General features: G+C 45.5%; 2 protein-coding genes and 1 non-coding gene across 8 annotated transcripts in view; 1 reads left to right on the top strand and 2 right to left on the bottom strand.

Moving 5' to 3' along the window:
• Cdk8 (cyclin-dependent kinase 8) overlaps positions 1 to 21,360 on the bottom strand; it is a 349,166-nt gene that overhangs the window by 13,565 nt on the left and 314,241 nt on the right. The gene's annotated exons all lie outside the window — the stretch shown is intronic.
• LOC135918051 (uncharacterized) overlaps positions 1 to 21,360 on the top strand; it is a 468,520-nt gene that overhangs the window by 146,480 nt on the left and 300,680 nt on the right. The window lies entirely within an intron of this gene.
• LOC135918053 (U2 spliceosomal RNA) lies at positions 16,180 to 16,363 on the bottom strand. Its single transcript, XR_010569527.1, has one exon. It is a non-coding gene; the product is annotated as a U2 spliceosomal RNA (small nuclear RNA).

Raw genomic sequence — 21,360 nt, 5'->3', positions numbered from 1 at the left:
ATACTAGGCCCCGGTCTTATATGCGAGAAAGGCATGGCGGGCGAAGCGAGGGCTCAAATTGCCACTGCAACATCAGAATCAGCTCTGAATGGCTACAAGTATGCTTACTAGGCGTCTAGGTGCTCGACTGTGACCGGTGCGCACTTGCATAATTAAGAAACACATACTCTGTTCCATGACAGCGGCCCCTTTCCATTCTTAGTACGCTTCTCCGCATGATACTGTGTATCCTTCACTGCATAACACAGCTGTATTGCGGCGAAGTTGACTAGTCAAGTTCGAAATATCATGCGAAGATCAGTTTATAGATCGCAATAACGCAAGCTTGAGCCTATAGGAATGTATAGGGGCCAACCGGCACCTTCGGCCGGGATTGAATTAACCGGAAAATCGAATGAATCAGAATGGTATTAACGGTAGTCTGTTGTAAATGCCCACTTGCAAATGCCTGAAGTTCTACGTTGGATATAGTTGCAAGCAGAAGAATGCATTTGCAAACAAAGATCAGCATAATGACCCATCGCATAAATACTGGCGATGCGAACCCTATTCACTGATGTCCATATTGTGTTTCTGCGTCGGAACAAGCAGTTATCCAACAGGAAGTAACAAAGATGCTTGCCAAGAACATTATCGAGCCTTCCTGCAGTCCCTGCAATTCTCCCGTCGTACTTGTCAAAAAGAAGAATGGAACGTGGCACTTTTGAGTAGATTATCGCCACCTCGACAAAATCACAAAAAAGAAGGATGTTTATCCTTTGCCATGTATTGACACTCTGGACTGCCTCTACTGTGCCCCCTATTTTTTTTTTTCTATCAACCTAAAGTCTGGCTACTGGCTATTTGCTGTCAACGACATGGACCGAGAGACTGCATTTGTTATCTGACAGCCTTTATCAGTTTAAGGTGATGCCTTTTGGTCTCTGCAACGTGCTGGCCACCTTCAAACGAATGATGGACTCTTTGCTTGAGGATTTGAAGTGGCCCACCTGTTTGTGCTATCTAGACGACGCCATCATTTTCTTGCCCACATTCAACACACACCTCGTTCGCCTCTCAGCAATTCTTGACGTGTTCTGCCGGGCCGGTCTCCAGTTGAACTCTTCAAAATGTCACTGCGCTCGCCACGAAATCACCGTCCTTGGACACCTCGTACATGCAACTTGAGGTGTACAACTTGATCCAGATGAAATTCGCACCGTTGCGAACTTTCCTGTCCCAAAGTCTACAAAGGGCATCCGTAGTTTTGTATGGATATGCTCCTATTTCTGGTGCTTTGTACAGAATTTTGTGAACATCGCACCTGCCCTTACCGACTTTTTGAAGAACGACATGCTGTTTTCTTGGGGTCATGGTCATGCCATTCTTTTTCTCCTCTCACTACCCTCCTTACCGTGCACCTCCACCAAATTGTGTTATGTCTTGCTGATGCACAAGTCTATTTACAAAAAATTTACACATAGGCTAACGGTGGCCAAGATGGCGACACTAAATACAATTGGGAACACGTCGTCTTCCTCCTCTTAAGCACAGGCACACTGTGGCGGCTGTTCCATATCAATATTAAAAGCTGGCCAAGCTGGTAGAGTAGCATGTTGCAATGGCGTACGACACCAAAATAGGTGACAAACAAATGCAGAAAAACATAATCTTGTCAACAGCTTCAATGATAATCTGCTTTGCAACAGATATCTATGGAAAGATAGTCAAGAGTTCGACGAAAGTTCGTCTGGTCAGGTAACATGATGATGAAGAAATTACGGCCACTGACCAAGTCAAGGTGAAAAAACACAGAGACGTTTCAGAGACGTTTCAGTGTGATCAAGGAACTCGTACGGGTCCCGAAACGTCTCTGTGTGTTTTTTCACCTTGACTTGGTCAGTGGCCGTAATTTCTTCATCATCTATGGAAAGAACACAGAGCAGTGATTGCCCCCAGTAACTTGTATGTGGGAGCACATTTTGCAATGGTTCTCAGCTGAGCTAGCTGGCTCATAGTTTCCAGGAAATCAGCAGGCACTTATTTTGACAGGACGGAAGTGTCAGCAATGTGTAATCTTCCTTCTGTCCTGTTAAGATAAGTGTCTGCTGATTTCTCGAGAAGGGAGACATTACTTACATGTGAGGTAGGTCATCATGTGCAGCGTTGACACAGATCTTATGGCAATATCAGAATAGCAGATAATTGCTGCTTTGCACCGATTTGAGCTAAACATTCTGATCTCAATTTCTTGAAATAGGGCTTCCTGCAGAGTTTAGCATGTAATTAGAGAGCCCAAAATTGGGGCCCACTCATAACAGTAAAGGTAACATATCATTCTGCTGGCCTAGTACCAGCATTAGATAGCTAATTACTTTGACATATGTGTCTGTACAAGACCTTGTCCTCATCAGAGCTCCCGTATCAAACATAAAAGAGTTTTTATGGACATTATTCGATGACAAGCTGCAAAAGTACTTTCAGAGGAACGGGCATTCCCAATGACCAGTTATCGCAGAGACACCAGTCGTGGTGAATGGCAGGCACTGGGGGAAAAGGAATGCTCATCCCACACATAAGGACTAACGGAACAAAAGAAGTGCGGTATCTGCGGCAAGTGTTATACATGTGTGCCAGTTTCAAACAATCAGGCAGGCAATTAAAGAGCATTGAACATGCAGAACAGGCAAGGCAACCAGACAAGCAAAGAAGCATGCACAAAAGCATCAAAAGCATTGCATCGTTCAACTCACTTGGGTCATTAAGCACCTGCTTACTACCAATGCAAAATGGTACACAAGACTTGCTTTATGGCTCAGGTTCTACACAATCATATACTGTGCTGTATGTCATGTGACCTGTATTGTGTTGAACACTTGTGAATGTATTGTTCCTTTATCACTTACCCGAGTTAATCATGAACAAGTGTGTTTAAATTCAGTGCTTATCAGTAATATGTATAGAAGATAAGTAGAATGTCAGAAATGTGAGTGTCCAAGGCAAATTTGTGTGCTGACCACACACTGCAGCTCCAACCTGAGCAATACAATCCATTTAACCACCAACTCTTCCTGTCCAAAACAGAAGCTCAAGTTGAAATTGCCAATGACAAATGGTACCGGGAAACATTCTAAGCAACACAAGAGAGAATGAAGATTGCAAGTCCAACAAACTTTCAAAAAGGAACTTTTCATCCCCAAAACAAAAGTGGCATTGTTACGCTTCTGCAATACTATGCAAAAAAATGAGGAAGCAGAGCTTGGGTTTTCTGCCTGTGATGCTGCAAACAAAGCCTCCATCTCGTAAATACACTGTAGTAAACAAACTACCCCTTTTGCTTCCTCCTCACGCAACATTTTAATGCTACATCCCATGCAAATCTGAAGCTGATTGAGCCATGCCACCAGAACAACATGGATTGATGGAGGCAACGATGAGTTCAATGCCCACAATTCTCCCATAATCATCCGTATCACCCTGGGATGTTTCCCAAGACCGATAGCCTTGGTGTTGACGACTGCCTTCAGATATACATGCACATCAGCGCAAATAGCACATGGCACCAGACTTCTACGTTACCCAACAAAACTTTCCACTTGAAAGAAACCACGCGGGTCTCATTTCAGAACCTCAAAAAAGACATGATCACAAGTTGTAAGCAGCAAATTTCCTTTCTGTCTTTAAAGGAAACAGTGCAGAAGATGGGACAGTAACAAACAAACACACTGCAGTGTGTACCCCGTCTTTTGCATTGTTTCGTTCAAAGATGTTGCCTAACCAACTAGCTCAGATTTAGACCCTGGTGCAGTACATTCCTTTTGTCATCATTCTCTACCCATGAACATGCAATTTAGCTGAACAGGTTTCATCTAGATGGGCACATGCTTACCAATGGTGTGGCATACTGCCGCCATTGCAACCTGGCCATCCACAGCGTAGCAAGGTCGCAGTCAACAGTCAAATTTTGGTTGAAGTTAAGCTGAAAGCTACCAAAAGTATGCATTCGTCATCGTCAGTCCCAATAAACGCACCTCTACATACATGTAGATTCAGTCACTTTCTTGCAAAGGTGCTTGGTGAAACAGTCTTTGTTAGTGCTGCCATGTTTTTATTGATGGCATTGAGAAAGTGTAAGGTGCTTTCCAATTAAATAAATTTTGACATATTCCATGCATTTTACAGATAGCCAAAGCAAAAAAAGTGCTCACTGCAAAGGAGCTGGAACTTCCCTGAACAGCACTGTTTTGAAATGGGTCGAGGATGAAGCAAATGCCGTACTTTTCAGCATAAAAGCTAAAGCAGGTTCACGGTGTTGAACATTTTATGAAGGAATGTCACGTCTTGGTGCAATAATCTCAAAATATACTCAAGAATTGCCTAACCACTTATACGATTTTGAATGATGCACTTTTCGTGCGGTAGTAGGAACAACAAGACACCTTCAGTATGCTGCAATGATGCTTGTAATGTTCTCATAACTTGCTCACTTTTAAAGAAAGCTGGAAGAGGTGTCCACACCAACATGGTCGTGGCATTGTCATCATCATTCAGTCGCAGAATGGAAAGGAAGAAAGTCACTGTGTGCACAAGTCATACACTATCAAAAGTCAACGCGAATTACACAGCTACAGAGAATGGTTACATGGGCCATAAGTAAGTTTTGGCAATTGTTGACATAACAATATCATAACGATAGCTTCGGGCATAACGATATAAAAAAGAGCAAAAAAGTCCAATCATTATAACCGATCCCTGATATATCTGGAATGCCATAAAAAAGCTACCAAACATATCTTTATAGCTCGGAACGCAAATTGGCCACTAGCACCAATGAATAGATGTAAAAAGCAGGCTGGTGAGTGAGTGAGTGAGTGAGTGAAACAACTTTATTTTGTCCACTATAGGCGTAAGTAAACTCCACGCCACCTGGCTAGGCCCACTCGGGGACCATCAGGTGGAACCTGACGGCCCTGTCGCGAGCCCTCTGGACTGCCAGGATTTGAGAGGTCGGATCCTGGGCCCTAATTAGCTTCATCATTTCCTCATGAGTGAAAGGGGGACCGGCAGAGGCGCAGCCCCACAGGACATGTTCGAAGTCCGCATAATCACCACACAGAGGGCAGTCCGGGCTTGGGAACCGTTCGGGGTACATTGTGTGCAGCGCCGCGGGGCTCGGGTAAGTGCTTGTTTGCAGAAGTCTGAGAGTGACTGCCTGGGCCCGGCACAGCGAGGAGTGCGGCGAAGGTAGGACCGTTCTTGACAGATAATTGTATTTGCAGATTTCGTTGTACGAGCAGAGAGGCTCGGGTCGCCCAGGAGAGGACGCGTTGCCCGGCGCACGGTCAGTCAAACCTTGTGCAGCCGAGTGCGCCTCCTCGTTGGGGTTGATCGAGGCACCCTCAATGATTCCAAGGTGCGCAGGGAACCAGGCCAAAGAATGATGTTTCATGTCTTTGGCACTTCGGATGATACGTAGGGCCTGGGGAGCCACCATTCCCGTCTGAAAGGCCCTGATAGCGTCCTTGGAATCCGAATAAATCGTGTCATGTACACTGTCCGTCAATGCAAGAGCAATAGCAACTTGTTCTGCAACGCTGGAATTAGAAGTGCGGACGGTAGCGCAGCTAAGGATTTTAGAATCACAGTCGATGACCACTGAGGAGAAGGCCTCTTCTTGAACGTACGAAGCAGCGTCTACGAAGCATGTTCGGTCCTTGTTCAAGCGGGCACTGGCGAGCAGAGCTTTACCCCTGGCTCGTCTTCGTCCTTCGTTGTAGGTGGGACGCATATTTCGTGGCATCCGGTGTATGTAAATCTTGGACCTGACGTCGCTGGGCAGCTTCACAGCGTCGAGACTGACGACCATGGGGTTACGTCCCAGCTTGCCAAGTATGGCTCGGCCCGCTGGGGTACCGGAGAGTCTGACAAACTGGGAAAATTCTTGGGCTTCAACGATTTCTTCGAATGTGTTGTGAATTCCCAAATTGAGGAGGTCTTTTGTGTGCGTTCGGATGGGAAGGCCGAGGGCAAGCTTGAAGACTCTTCTGATTAGGGCATTGATCTTGTTGCGCTCCGATACGAGCCAGTTGTGCATAGCCCCTGAATAAGCGAGGTGGCATAGCACGAAGGCGTGGATAATCCGGATCAGATTGTCTTCCTTGATTCCGCGGTACCTGTTGGCGATTCTTCGGATCAGGCCAAGGGCGCTTTCGGTCTTGGAATAAATGCGTTTGAGGGCGGCTCCATTGGCCCTGTTCGACTCGATAAACATTCCTAGGACCCTGATAGTGTCTACCCGCGGTACTGGGGAACCCTTGCCGGTGAATAATGTAATGTGGCTCTCTGTTGCTGGCTTCCAGGACCGGTGTGAACCGCCTCTGGGCCTCTTCTTGTAGAGCAAGAGCTCGGATTTAGCGGGCGAGCACCTTAGCCCGGTGGGCATAAGATACCGCTCCGTCACATCGATGGCCTCTTGCAAAGCACCCTCGACCTGCCCTTCACATCCACTGGAGCACCAGATGGTGATGTCATCCGCGTAGATCGTGTGGTTAATGTTGGGGACTTTGTTCAAGGGCCTCGACAGGTTGATCAGGGAGATGTTGAACAGCGTCGGGGAGATCACCGCCCCCTGAGGTGTTCCCTTTGGCCCCAGCTGGATTTCGTGGGTCAAAAACTCGTCAATCTTGAGTCTAGTGGACCTTGAGGAAAGGAAGGATCGCACGAAATTGTACGCCCGTTTGCCGACGTTACACTCTGTCAGGCTCTTGAGAATAAAGGCGTGCGATATGTTGTCAAAAGCCTTTTTCAGATCCAAGCCGAGAATAGCCTTAGTGTCGGCGGAGGTAGAGTCAATGATCTGGTGCTTGATTAGTCTCATGGCGTCCTGAGTCGAAAGCCCCGACCGAAAGCCAATCATGTTGTGTGTATAGCATTCGTTAGACTCGAGATGGTCAGTGAGGCGGTTAAGCATGGCGTGCTCGGCCATCTTTCCAACACACGACGTCAGGGAGATGGGCCTTAGATTGTCGATGCTCGGCGCCTTACCTGGCTTCGGTATGAGTACTGTGTAGGCTGCTTTCCAGCTCTTGGGAATGAGGCCGCTGCACCAGATATCATTCATCTTGCGCGTAAGAAACTCGATTGAGGCGTCGTCGAGATGCTTGAGCATTTTGTTGGTGATCCCGTCGGGCCCAGGGGCAGATCTGCCGTTGAGGGATGCGAGAACTCGCTTGACCTCAGCCACGGTGAAATCCTCGTCCATAGATGGTACGTCACGCCCTTCGTACTCGGGAAACTGGGGGGGGGGGGGCACCGGATCGTCCGTGGCCGCCAGGTACTTGTCTATGAGGTGCTCCATGACTGCCTCATCTGGAGTCGAGTCGGTAGCCAAATGGACAGCTTTCGCCAAAGCTCTCTTCTGGTTGGACTTGGTGTTGCCATCGTACAGTAGCTGCTTAAGGAGACCCCAGCTTTTACCGTTCTTTAGCTGGCCCTCCACCGAGTCGCACAGCTCGTCCCATTGCTGCTTGCATAGTACCTTGCAATGAGCCTCTATCATCTTGTTTATATCGGAGATTTTCTTGCGTAGTCTTCTGTTATGGCGCTGAGTCTTCCATCCCGCGAGCAGTGCCTGCTTGGCTTCCAAAAGATGCGCCAGCCTACTGTCCATCCTGTCCACCTCCAGATCAGTTGTCACCTCCTTGGTGGCTCTAGCCGCATCCTTCTTTATCTCGTCGCACCAAGAGTCTAGGTCCATATCATCGTTAAGGACGCGCTCGGAGCGGTTGGCTCGGAACAAGTCCCAGTCAGTGAACCTAAAGGTCCTCGTTTTGTTGCGGGCAGTCTTGATCACAGCTTCGATGATGCAATGATCGCTACCAAGGTCCATGGCTGTGTTGGTCCACTTGACGTTTTCCAGGTTCTTGACAAAGGTAAGATCCGGAGTCGTATCTCGGCATACCGAGTTCCCTCTCCTGGTTGGAAAGTCTTTATCGGTTATCAGCATAAGATCTTCCTCCGCTGCCGCATCCCATATGTCTCTACCCTTCTTCGTATTGGTACAATAGCCCCACGCCTGATGCTGGGCATTAAAATCCCCCATGACGACTAGAGGCTGACAGCCAGCCAAATGCACGGCCTTCTTGAGAATACCACTAGGCCTGGCTCTGTGAACGCTGGGTCTGCAGTAAACATTCAGTATGAAGATACTGTTTCTTCTTAAGCGCTGCGTAGGGGGGTCGACAAGGAGTTCGGCCATGACGTACTCAATCCCATTGTCCGCGGGACCAAGGTCTCGCTGAAGGCACGTGAACTTTTTACTGACCAGGATAGCGACCCCCCTTCCTCCTTCAGTGGAAGCCACCGTAAGGAAACCGGGGAGCTTGATAGGTGATGATGTGACCGTTTCTTGCAAGGCAATTACTTGGGGTTTGTCCTTTACGCTTTTTAGGTATTGTCGCAGGGTCGCCCGTTTGCTGGCGAACCCTGCGCAATTCCACTGCCACATTGTTATGACGTTAGTTACGTTATCCATGCTTGGGCTTGGGAATTAATTGCGAAAGTGCCACTTTCATAATGGCACCCTCCGTCGGTGAGGCAATGACGCTGGGCAACTTTGGGACTTGTGCTGTAGATGTGCTTGGCAAAGATCCGTGGCTGGTCCCCTCCAGCCTAAGTATTCTAGCACTGAGGGCGACCAGGCCCAGCTGAGCGTGCGCGATCATTTCTTGTACGTGAGAGAGACCTGTCTGTATGTTGGAGATGGCGTTCTTGAGGTCAGACAGGAGTTCTACCGTATCGTCTCCCCTTGAGTCATCCAGGGCACGCCGCTTCACTGCAACCGTCTTGGGAGGGGCCTCCACTGTGTCCATGGCCGAAGAGCGTGCGGCAGGCTGAGAAGCTGGCTGTGGGAGCGCCAATCTTCGTATTTCCGCCATCTCGGCGGCTAGCCGACTGATTTCCTGCTTGAACAGAGCGCTTTCCTTTCTAAGACTATCATTGGCACGCCTAAGCTCTTCGAGCTCATACGTGAGACGCAGGTCGTGCGAGTCTTGAGAGTTGGACGCCTGCGTTTGGTTGCCACGGGCCCTATCGGCCCACGTTAGAGAGGACTTGCCTTTACCGCGCCGTTGGGAGTCTTCGAACGTGAGCTGTTGGAGGAGTCGCTCCCAGTACGGGACTTGGAGCAGCTTCTGGAGCTGGAGCGCGCTGGAGAAGGCGATGTAAGTCGCGATCTTAAGGTAGAGCGACTTCTGGAGCCCCGTCGGCTTGTAGAGCGGCTTCTCGAGCGCAAGCGTCTTCTGCCCCTACGGTTGGTGCTGGATGGTGCAGTTGGTGCTGTTGGTGCTGGCGTGGGGAGCTGCTCTTGCTGCCTGGCACGCTCGAAGCGTCGTCGGCGAACAATGTACGGCGTCTTGGATCTGCGCGCACACTCTTTACCGGCTGTAAGGTGCGGACCACTGCTGATCTTGCATTTTGGGGTGCATTGATGCTGCTCATTGGGATTTGGCAGGCCGCATCCCCGACAGATGACGTCGCTCGGTGTTGGAGATACATCGGCGCGATGCCCGAGTCTTCCGCAGGCTGGTGAAAAATAAAATGTTTATTTATACCTCTAAACAGCATGTCAAGCTTTAGGTGCACTTAAATAGTCCAAAATCTGCACTTGCTTTCGTGGCAGTTAACGGCACTTGTTTTCGTCGCCAGGATTTACAAATTTGTCGCAGGAATTTGTTGTGACGAGTGCGTCTGGGGTCTCGTACTTATCTACAGCAGCTTCCATGTACTCTCTTTCATCTGCCTCAGACACTGCGATCGCGTCGTCCACTGTGCACTTGAAAACACGTTTCCTGATGTCTGAGGAGAAAGAAGCAGTGGATAAAAAATGTCCTGCTGTGCAATGAGGACTTGGCGCTATGTCGGCAACAGAGCGAAAATTTCAAGCAATGGAGCGTGATCCTGAAACTGCCACCGCTGCAAGTGAAAGCGAAAAATTTCTCCTTGTACAAATGGATGCCCTAGGCGACCTGCTATCTGGGACCCCGTGCCAGCGTTGCTACGCAACTGGGATGAAGGTTGAAGGAGGCACCCAACTTGGAGTTGCAACAAAGCTTGAGCTGCTATGTTTACATTGTGGAGTAGTTGCAAGCTCATGGAGTTCTGCCCGTCAGGATGACTCAATGGCCTTTGACGTGAATATAAGAGCCATTGTGGCAACAAAACAGATAGGGAAGGGACAAACAGCCCTCAATGACTTTTGGGCAGCAATGAGCGTGTCCCATCGTGGCCTGCATCATAAGACTTTTCAGAACCACTTGAAGAAATTCAAGGAACCGCAGACACAGTACATAGACAAGTTCTATACAGAATCTGCTTCTGCTGTGACAACCACGTACAAGGAAATGAATCCATATTTCAGCAGGGATACCACAGTAAACTTTCATGGAACATGTCACAAGCATGGCGACACGTCCCATATTGCAGTTGATGCAATAATTGAATATCATACAGGCCTCATCTTGGACGCCATTTTTTTCATCGAACCAGTGCCTTGGTTGCCAAGTAGGACCAAAGCCTGGAGACCCAGGTTACGCAAGCTGGCAGGAGGATCATGTATGCCAGAAAAACACTGACTCTAAGGCTGGGAGGATGGAGGTTGAGGCAGCTGTCATCCTTTTCTCATGTTCGGTGCCAAAGCACAACCTCCGTTATACAACGCTCGTGCCTGACGGAGATAGTGCCACCTTCTCTGCCCTTGTGCAAGAAAATGTTTATGAACTGGTCCCCATTTCGAAAGAGGAATGCCTGAACCACGTCGAGATGAGGAAGGGGACTGCACTGCGCAACCTTGTGCAGAAAAGAGACAAGGCTTTAGGAAGGAAGGGCAGGCTGACCGACTATTATGGCTGGGTCCTATGGAACAATTCCAATGATGTGGCTGCAATGCAGCATGCAGTGATGGCATTGTACCAGCACATGACATCGACGGACGAGAATCCTCACACGACTTGTGCCCTGAGGGTGCAGACTCGTGCTGTCGTCATAACGCCAGCAAGGGTGACTGTGTGCCACCTCCGACGCATCGGTACAATCTTCCAGGCTATGTCACAGAAGTACTGCTACCTGTTTATGAGTGCCTCTCACAGGCTTCTCTTCTACAACGCTGCCTAGGAGCAAAGACGCAGAATGCATCAGAAACATTTCACTCCGTGCTGTGGTCTCCGATGCCCAAAGAGCAGCATGTGTCGCTGAGTGCTGTGGAGACAGCACTGCATGAGGCAGTTTTAGGATATAATGCTGGCTGCCACAGGGCCACCCAAGCGCGATGTTGGCCACCTGGCCATTCAACGGGCAGCCGAGAAAGATTCTCTGCACTTGAAAAAGGCCAAGCAATCGCAAGAGAAGGTCGAAAGGCGGAAAAAGAAGAGAGTGTCTAAGCACATCTCCAGTTACGCTGCAGGGTCATTTTAGACTAATATATGTGCTCGAAACCTTCAAAGCTAATTTTCTCAAAATGACTTTTTTGGCTGGTGAGGCTGCTTGTTCCAGCCATATCTCTGTAACTGCTCATCAGACTTCCAGAAGTTTTTTTATTATTGTGTATCTGAATAAATTTCTGAGGGCGAGAAAAGCACATTTTTTTGTATAGTGTCTGTGATTTGTGATATTTACCCAAAATTTGATTGATAAAATCTTAATCACCAACACTGAATTCGGTGGTCTGCTAAAATTTTTTAGCAAGGAAATTAAAAAAAAGGGCTTTGTCTTGCCCTGTCTTGCCCTATGGTATCCATCTAGGAATAATCATGGTGAATTTCACAGTTGCAGCACCTTTTGAAAGCACCTTTTGCTATGGTTCTATTCTGAAAATTTCGTTAAGACATCTCAATAAACAAAAAAAGTTGGTATGCGTCGGTAGCTTACCCCCTTAAGGGGGCATGACACCCAATTTTCGATCATAGTCTGTATGGTGTAAGATAAACCTTGTGTGTTCAAGAAGATGTTGACAAAACTTTAGCGCATTTAAGCCAGCACGTAACTTGTAATTTAATTTTTTATATTACACTCAAATGGCATAGCAGTTGAGCAACACTGGCACGGTAGCAAGCCGTGACATCATAGGCTGCATGATTGCCAAGCGAGTATGTATATTTTGGCAAAGAATCCGTGTTTCATCTGTGCGCACATGCAAAAAGCTTTTGCTTTGTTCAGCTTGCCATTGGAATTGTTCAACTCGCAGCGGCTGAAATAATGCCACCGCGGCACTGTTGGGTGCCAGTGCGAACGGAGCAAGGAGTGCTTCGTATTTTACTTCAGGTTGCCCAAGGAGCCTGTAAAGAGTAAGGCTTGGGAGATGAATGTGGGAAGGAAGGACTGCCACTCATCTGATGCTTTTGTTTAGTTCTCGCAACACTTCACGCTAGACAGCTACAACGACGATTTGCTCCTGCTTGCCGAGTTTGGAATACCCGTGAAGAAGCAGAGGCTGCAGCCAGACGTGATGCCGACCGTGTTCGCGCACCGACCCATATGGGAGGCAGTGCCCTGGCCAAGCGTTAGCCTAGCCATTTTTTTTTTTAACCGATATTGTGTGCAATAAAGGAAGTTCAAGTACTGTTTCAGCCAAAGCTTACATTGCAAAAAATCCTTGCACCGCAAACACTTCTGTGCGAGCATTTGTTTGTACATGCCGCACGCAACTACAGAGCAAAAAAAACTGCTGGGAACAGGCAGCAGCTTAACGAAATTGTAGTTTTGTTGAGTACGGATCCAAGAGAAATGCACGCCAGCAAACAATATACGAACGTAACAATTTGCATTGTGCAAAGTAGCACCAGACTTCGTCTTCCATGAACAGCTGACTAGGCAGTGCTGCACGCATGAAATAAGAGTGCAGAAAGGCACTAGCAGCATTTCGTGCAGCACCAATGTCGCCATCTTATGTTGACAATGTTTACTAGGCTGTCCCTGTTCATGGCTTCCAAGATGTGCACGTGCCGGCTTTGTCCATGGCTGCGGCATGCATATCTCCAAGGCCATGTTTTGTCACTGAGCTGGTGGCGGTAAGGTCGAAGTCAAAATGTGTAGTGCCATCCCTGCTTGTGCTGCTCAGATTCGTTGCTTGCTTGATCACGCAAAGTTAGTTTTGTAGAAGACATGGCACGTGATATCTGGAGCGAATACGGCAACAAACGGCAGCTATGCTCCGCCCTCATGTGATGTGGTGGCTGATTTTGTAGCGAACAATGGCTCAGTAAATGACGTCACATGTGGCGGTGGTAAGATTTTGATGAGGGCTAGTTGGTTCATATTTAGAACTGAGGTTGAACAGCGCAAATAAGACAAGGACATGGGGAAACAAATACCACAGACAAGCGCTGACTGCCAACCGGAAGCTTATTTCAAATTCTCCAACCATTTTATGCCTTTTCCAGCATAGGCATGCGTACACCAGTTGAAAATCAGCTACATCATAATCTTTCATGCAAAAAAGCTATTTCTTCTTCCAACAAGGCAAGAGAAGGAGTGCTTACACATTTTCTCCTTCCTGTCTAATGTAATAAGCCTTTATTATTTCCTTTTCTCTCTTATCTTTTCCTTTCTCTATGAATTTTGTTTCTTCAAATACGGTAGTGCAGGGACACTTACTTATTACAATGTCCTGCTCAATGGCTCCCATAGCCATTCTTTAGGTTACTGCTGTGCTGACGAGCTGTGTCATTCAAACACTGTACTGTTTGCCGTATGCTGAGCATATCATCCCAGATTAAATGCGCATGACCATAATTAATCCCTTAGCAGCGTAACATCGGGTGTGCCACAAGGCGCTGGTTTATCGCCTCTACTTTTCCTCATCTACATCAACGACATACCTGCTAACATTAACAATAAATTACGTCTTTTCGCGGATGACTGTGTCCTTTATTCCCCTATCAAAGGCTCGAATGACATCACCGCACTACAACAGGATCTCGATTCCATCGCAGTATGGTGCGAGAAATGGTTCATGCCGCTTAACCTTACTAAATGCAAAGCTCTGTCATTCACCCGCAACCACAGCTTAACCAGTCACACCTACACAATAAATTCAGTGCCTATCAATCATGCCCCGTCTTACAAATATCTCGGCATTCACATGACATCGACACTATCATGGGCAACTCATTGACACCATCTGTTCTAATGCTTCATGTACCCTTGGATATTTAAAACGTAACCTCAAAGCCACATCACCAGAAATAAAAAAGCTAGCATATCTAACATTCATACATCCGCAGTTAGAATATGCATCATCTATCTGGCACCCTTCCCAATCATATCTTATCTATAACATAGAAGCAACACAAAATAGCGCTGCTCGGTTTATAACTTCCATTGCTCTCATGAAGCCAGCATAACCGCACTAAAACATGCACTTCAACTACCATCACTTGCTTCACACCTCTTATTACCATCCACACTCCAGGCATTCCCTATCAAATCTACCCTTACATACATCCTCTCATTTTTAAGCCACAGTCGTCCCATAGCACACATTAACTCCCAATCATCTGCCATGAACACTTAATTCTTCCCTGTCGCAATAGCCCATTGGAATCATCTCCCAGAAGACATTGTGTCATGCACTGACTGTAAAACGTTCCGCAAAATGGTAAATAACCACTCTGCTTAATTACCGATCCCACCGGCCCTTACTCTAACACGATGTTCCTTTTTTTTTAGCAATTGTTCCTGCCTTGTTTTTGTTTATTGTTGTTTCTTTACTCTTCTGTACATTTGTTCTAAAATTGTCTTGGTGATTAAAGCCCTCCCTTTTGTAACGCCTCCGGGCCTTTAAGGTTAAAATAAATGAAATGAAATGAAAGGAAGGAGATAAATGTGTAAGCGCTCCCTCTCTAGCCTTGTTGGAAAAAGAAATAGCTTTTTTGCATGAAAGATTATGATGTAGCTTATTTGCAGATGTACTATTTGCAACTGGTGTATGCATGCCTATGCTGGAAAAGGTATAAAATGGCTGGAGAATTTCAAGTAAACTTCCAGTTGGCAGTCAGCGCTTGTCTGTGGTATTTGTTTCCTCGTGTCCTTGTATTATTCACGCTGTTCAACCTCAGTTCTAAATATGCCAGTCGGCACCGGAGGGCAAGGCTTAGAGCCAGCGAGTTCTTGCTCATATTTTGAACAGAAATGTGCTTTTACCACCCAGTTTTTACATGTGTACAGCCACAATAGACCCTTTACTACGATTTCTCGTGGAAAACCGCAAAATGTTGGTGACCTTGTCATGCCCCTTTTAATTGACCTTTTGGCCCCCACACGGGAGCGTTGTTCACAACAAAGTGAACAAGGAACAAGTGAACTGTTCTCGCCATGATTCTTCCAGATAAGACGAGATTTTGTCAGACCCTCGACTTCATCATATCATTATAAAGTGTTCTCCTTCTCACAGCCCTAATGCATAAGCTGGTACGTTTAAGTTGACTTATGGTTATAACCGATATATTGTTACATATGGTATCATTCTAAACAGACTGATTAAAGCAATTGGTGACAATCATTAACTGTGCTGGCTGGTAAGCCTCAGAAACCCATCTGGTGCATCTGCTAGATGGGACCTACACAGCTACAAAGATATGACAGGACAGTTGTTTACAAATTTGGTTGCAAGCAATATGAATGGTTGTCACCTGTCACCATGAAACAAAGTCCGATTCCTTGAAGGGGTGAATGTACTTGAAATGGCTAAACATCAGTGGAGTGACTTAGCATTGCTCAGTAGAAGTGAAAATTGGGCCAGTTGGCATATGTTGCACATTTTATAAAAAAAACGCCCAAACTACACTGCACAGAGGAAAAAGGAACAGACAAGAAAGTAGAACTTGCATTGCTCCTGCTCACCCAGCACTTGGAGATTCAACAAATGATGCACTGATGTTTTCCACAAGTCATTTTTCCTGCTTACTTCAACACACGGGAATAAGCTTCCCAAGAATACTGTTCAATGTAAAATGTGCTCCAACTTTCAGCCATTCTTATCGTCTAACCTGTCGTAAGTGCATATCATTGCACGTTGTGCAATAAGCGATCCTTTTCTATGATGTAAATGCGTCTGTCAACCTTTTGCTGTACTTTTCCTTCCTTTTTTTTTTACAGTGAAGCTGTTTATGGCTAGGGTTCCGTGAATTTTTTGTTCTGCATGTGCAAAAACCATAAGCCAATCCCGGAGATAGTGCAATACCGGGCCAACCAGTCGTGGAGGTAAAGCAGGCTTCAATCCCTCCACCAACTTGCAAAAATAAGTTTAATATCTTGGGTCCAAATAGAACCCATATCAGATATTAAGCTGATGAGAACAGATACTAGACTTTGACCCACATTGGCCATGTGTACGTTCATAGCACTGTCTTTGTCGGCGTTCCAAGCGCTTGCGTATCTACTTTCCTTTCCTTCCACTCTCCCGTGGCGGCAGTCCTGTCAAAACATCATGGGTGTCTAGTTTCCTCTGGCTCATTGGGACAGCTGTCCAGTCATCCACGTGAATGTATACAAAAATCATGGTAAACGAGTTTGTACATTTGTTCAACATTCTGCGTCACCTTAGAGTTGTGTGCATGCAGCAGATATTCGTAACATAGCCACATCGCATTCACACGTGGCAGTCACTTCGTTCAATAATTTTTTTTAAAATACAGTATGCCCCTTCTGTCACTTAACATCCATCGCAGTCGCCGACAGCCTGTTTAATCGATCTCTGTGTGCAGAGCAGCTTTTGCTAATTTGTTCAACTTACATTTGAGGGCACTAAAAGCGCGGTATGTTAGCTGGCAGTACCGTGGTATTTTTAAAAATTTCATGGGCTTTAAAGAAAGGCTGGAAAAAAATTAAACAGTGCAGTTATCTTAGCATAGATAAAACAATCCAATGTCTCTGAACAAGCGCTACAATTATTGTAATGGGGATTTCTTGTAGGGTTACTATTTAAAAAATTATTTAAGCAATCTTTGTCAATTACCCAGACTGGCCGATTGGAAAAGATATTATGTGTCTCCGTATGGCTGAGAACAAGATTGCACCAATTCGACATTGTGTAGCACCTATGTTGCCTTTTTTTTTTTTTAGTACTTGGCCTAAGTTAGTTGACACACCCTGTATAAACTCTGGGAGGTGAAATCTTAGAAGCATTTTACGATGACACATCAGCAAGCAACTCAACTAAGCGTAGGATTAGGTAGGATTTTGACAAGAGCCCATGTTAACTATTGCTTCCCAAAGTTCATTCTTGTGCAGCACTATGTCCGATCATGTCAATAATGTCAACGGCAGATTAAACTGTCACTAAAAACAGCAGGTCTTCTCCAAGCAATGGAGCTGCCAAAGGTGCTATTGAAGCAGGCGGGAATAAATTTACTCTGCTCATTTCTTGTCTCAGTGTCAGAAAAATGGCAGATCATAGTAGCGATCAACCACCTGAATCTGCATGCTGACTTGTCTCTACTTTCTAAAAAAGAAGAAAAGAAACAGAATCACCAGAGAAGTGGGCCAATTTTTCATCATTAACATAGTATAATGGCATGGTACACCTTAAGTTTTCGTAACATACAGAGAAGTAGCTTCCACTGCCCATTTAATGCAGTTTATTGCGAAACTAACTCAAACAACCAGTGCAAACGAATGGCCTGAATGAATAGAATGCTTGCCGACAAGATTTCAATATATGAGGATGCAGAGCTTCAAATATGGGACAACATTTTGCCATATGCTACTTCTGCCTATGACATTGAAGAAACAGCCCAGCTTGAGTCATTCCAACTTGCCTGTAATCAAACAGAGATGGTGGCAAGATGTCATCTGTAAATAACAGCAATGAAAAAGACCTTGACCTTTATGGAGCACTACATTTGCTTTGTTTCCATCCAGATGCCATGGCCAGTAGCAAACACAGAAGTGCCCCATGCTTACTAGCACGTGTCGCACCATGGGATGCACAATGTACAGCACATGCAGAAAACAGTCCGAGCAGCTAAGTGGCGGCAGGGAGACGGGCGACTGAGTTGTAATAAGGTGGCTGAGATAAGGACTCTTCCATTTGTCACCCTGAACTACCGAAGACTGTCCAAGATGCTTTTATATATTCAATTTGACTGAGCAGTGTGGTCAAGCAGTTTGAAAGCAGCTGCAACCTATTTCTCTCACAACCATGCTTAGTTCGAGGATAGTCGGAGGACTATGGCTTTCAGGCAGAAAGCAGATGATAGAGCACTATGCATCATTTGCAGCCATCAATAATGAAGACTCCAGGCCACTTTCTTCAATGAATGTATTTTTGCTCTTCTTTTTGCATTAGTTAACCACATAATGCTTTCATTTGATAATAACTGCTGTGCATGTGAACTACATTTGAAGTCTTGCCCACGTTTAGGTGTTTCGATGTCAACATGGCACGTTATGGACAGCACTGAGAGAAAAAGACAACAATCAATACTGTTTTAAGATGTACAGCAAGTAAAGTCTGTGTAAAGGAAGTGATATTTGCTAATACACATCCACTCATTGTGTCGATTAAATTTGCCGAAATGCAGCTATTGGCTTTGTGGGCCTAAAGCAATTGGAATGAGCAGACGACAAAAGTGAGCTACATTTTTAATTTGTGAGTGCATTAAAATCTAGGATTGTCCAGAGCACCTTGCTCACATGAAACAATCTATTTTCAGGTATAGAATCTGCTTGTCAGTTATCCGCGGATCGTATGAACCCAGCAAATTTATGAAACCAACAGGCTGTGGCCCACCAAGAACCCTGCTGACCTGAAAATATTTTGTTCAAGCATGGTTTACAACAAACTAATGAATATAATGAAGTAAATGTAATTCCCCTTTGAATTGCCAAATGCCATTTTATTATGGCAAAAATTTTCTTTAGACAGATAGATAGAAAGATAGATAAGATAGATAAAACGTAAAATGACGTAAAATGACGTAAGACGTAAAATGCAAGCTGCAAAAGTGTTAGCTATATTCAAGAAAGGTGATAAATCAGCTATGTCCAACTACAGACCAATCTCTATACTCCCGATCTTTTCGAAAGCTTTAGAAAAAATAATTTTTATCCGGGTATCTAACTTCCTTGAAACTAAAAACCTTCTCACTGACTCGCAATATGCCTTTCGCAAACACAGATCGACTCAGCTTGCGCTTCTTCATCAGAAAGAATACATCTTACAAAATTTTGAGGACCACCAGCTTACTTTAGGGGTATTTGTTGACTTTAGTAAGGCATTCGACTCCATCAGTCATGAACTATTATTAAATAAACTTACCTACTATGGTATCCGCGGTGTCGCCTTAAAATTATTTCGGTCATACTTGCAGCATAGATGCCAATATGTGTTCATTAACAACAAATCGTCCAAAATTTCTTCTGTTACGGCAGGTGTTCCCCAGGGCAGTATCCTTGGGCCTCTTCTGTTTAATCTTTACGCCAATGATCTCATTAATATTGATCCCGATGCCAAATTCATAATCTATGCCGACGACACTACTATCCTGTTTTCGTCCAATGATGCTTCGGAGCTAGTGTCAGTGGCTAACTCTTGTTTGGAAAAAATGTATTTCTGGTCTCTAGAAAATGGTCTCAAGATCAACGCTGAAAAAACAAAGGCAGTTTTATTTCAACCGAAGAATAAGAATATCTGTCTTTATAGGGACGTAGTGTTAGGGTCTTCTAAAATTGAACTCGTCCCTTCTGTGAAAACACTCGGGGTCTTTTTTGATGAAAATATGAGCTGGAGCGATCATATTGATTTTCTTGCAGTCAAACTCTCGCAAATTACTGGACGCGTTTTCGCTATTCGCTACATGTCTCGGAAGATTAAAATGTTAATTTATAATGCTTTATTTGCGAGCCACCTTCATTATTGCTGCCTTATCTGGGGCACCACATCTGTTACAAATATTAACCGTTTGCTTGTAATACAAAAGAAAATTGTTCGCGTAATTAGTAATATGCCCTTTGACTCCCCATCTGAGCCCCTATTTAAAAAACTTCGGCTACTTAAAGCCAGTGATATGTTTAACTACCGCCTTGCTCTTGGATACCTAAATGAAACCAAACAGAACTTAAGCCTTGTTTCATCTCTGGCTAGATTAAAACACAACATCCCATGTTATAACACCAGGTCCCCGGAATACTGGCATGTGCCGCATGTGCGTTCAACCTACGGCAACCAAATGACTTGTTACACTCTCCCCACTCTGCTGAATAATCTCAGATCTGCGTCCATCGATGTACGAAATTGTTCTGGCAGAGACCTGTATAATTTCTATTGCCCCAAGAATTAATTGGGTTTAACCATGTACCTAATGTTTTTCTTAAGAGTTTTGTGTATCTATATATCCATATTGTTTGTTTTTCCTGAGCTGTTTCATGTGTGAAGCGAATTGTTTAAGTGAGATCTATGTACATGCCATTACTCTTTCCTTTCTCCATTTTCGTTGTTCCTCTTTTCCTTTCATTTTCTTCTTTTTTTTTTCTCGCTCCTTGCTGTCTGCTGCCTTTTGGACCTTCTGGTTATTAGGACCAGTCAAGTTGCTTCTGTAACAACTTTTTTCCTAATGCCTTGGCACTTTGTACCACTTGTTTCTATGAATAAAGGATAGATAGATGGATAGACGGGCGGGCGGGCAGACGGGCGGGCGGACGGACGGACGGACGGACAGACAGTCTCCGTCCGTCCGTCCGTCCGTCCGTCCGTCCGTCCGTCCGTCCGTCTGTCTGTCTGTTCGTCTCACAGATCTAACAGAATTTTTTTTTCCTTCAAAACAAATATTTATTGATCATTTTGCACCAATTAGGCCAGAGTCTCAGGCACATGACTGCGGTAGTAACTTGCAAAACTGTCTGCATTGCCAAGTCGGCAGCAATGGATGCACTCCAAGACAGACAGATAGACAGACAGCTATTACAAAAATTTCTTTTTCTTTCAAAACAAATATTTATTGATCATTTAGCACCAATTAGGCTGGAATCTCGGGCACATGACTGCACTAGTATCTTGTCAAACTGTCTGTGTTGCCAAGTCGGCAGCAACAGATGCACTCGACTGTGGCCATCATGCATCAAGCTCTATCAATGCTGGAGATGCCCGCACCCACTTGTGCACTTAGCAGTTTGGTCAAAGGTCGTGCACTAAGCTGCAATGAATCATGAACAGAACAGCGCATGGCTTGCGTATCTAAAAAAAAGGGTGCTTTGGCGCACACTGCATCGTGTAACCCAAGTCACCATGAAGCTGCTGCACATGCACAGCCAAGGACGCATACTGGAATTGTATGATTTTTCCTCCCTTTGCCACTGGATCAGATGAAGCCTCACTGCACCAAGACACTT

Source organism: Dermacentor albipictus, chromosome 5 (genome assembly GCF_038994185.2).
Source record: "Dermacentor albipictus isolate Rhodes 1998 colony chromosome 5, USDA_Dalb.pri_finalv2, whole genome shotgun sequence".
NCBI lineage: Eukaryota > Metazoa > Arthropoda > Arachnida > Ixodida > Ixodidae > Dermacentor > Dermacentor albipictus.
This window is presented reverse-complemented; position numbering and strand designations above follow the sequence as displayed.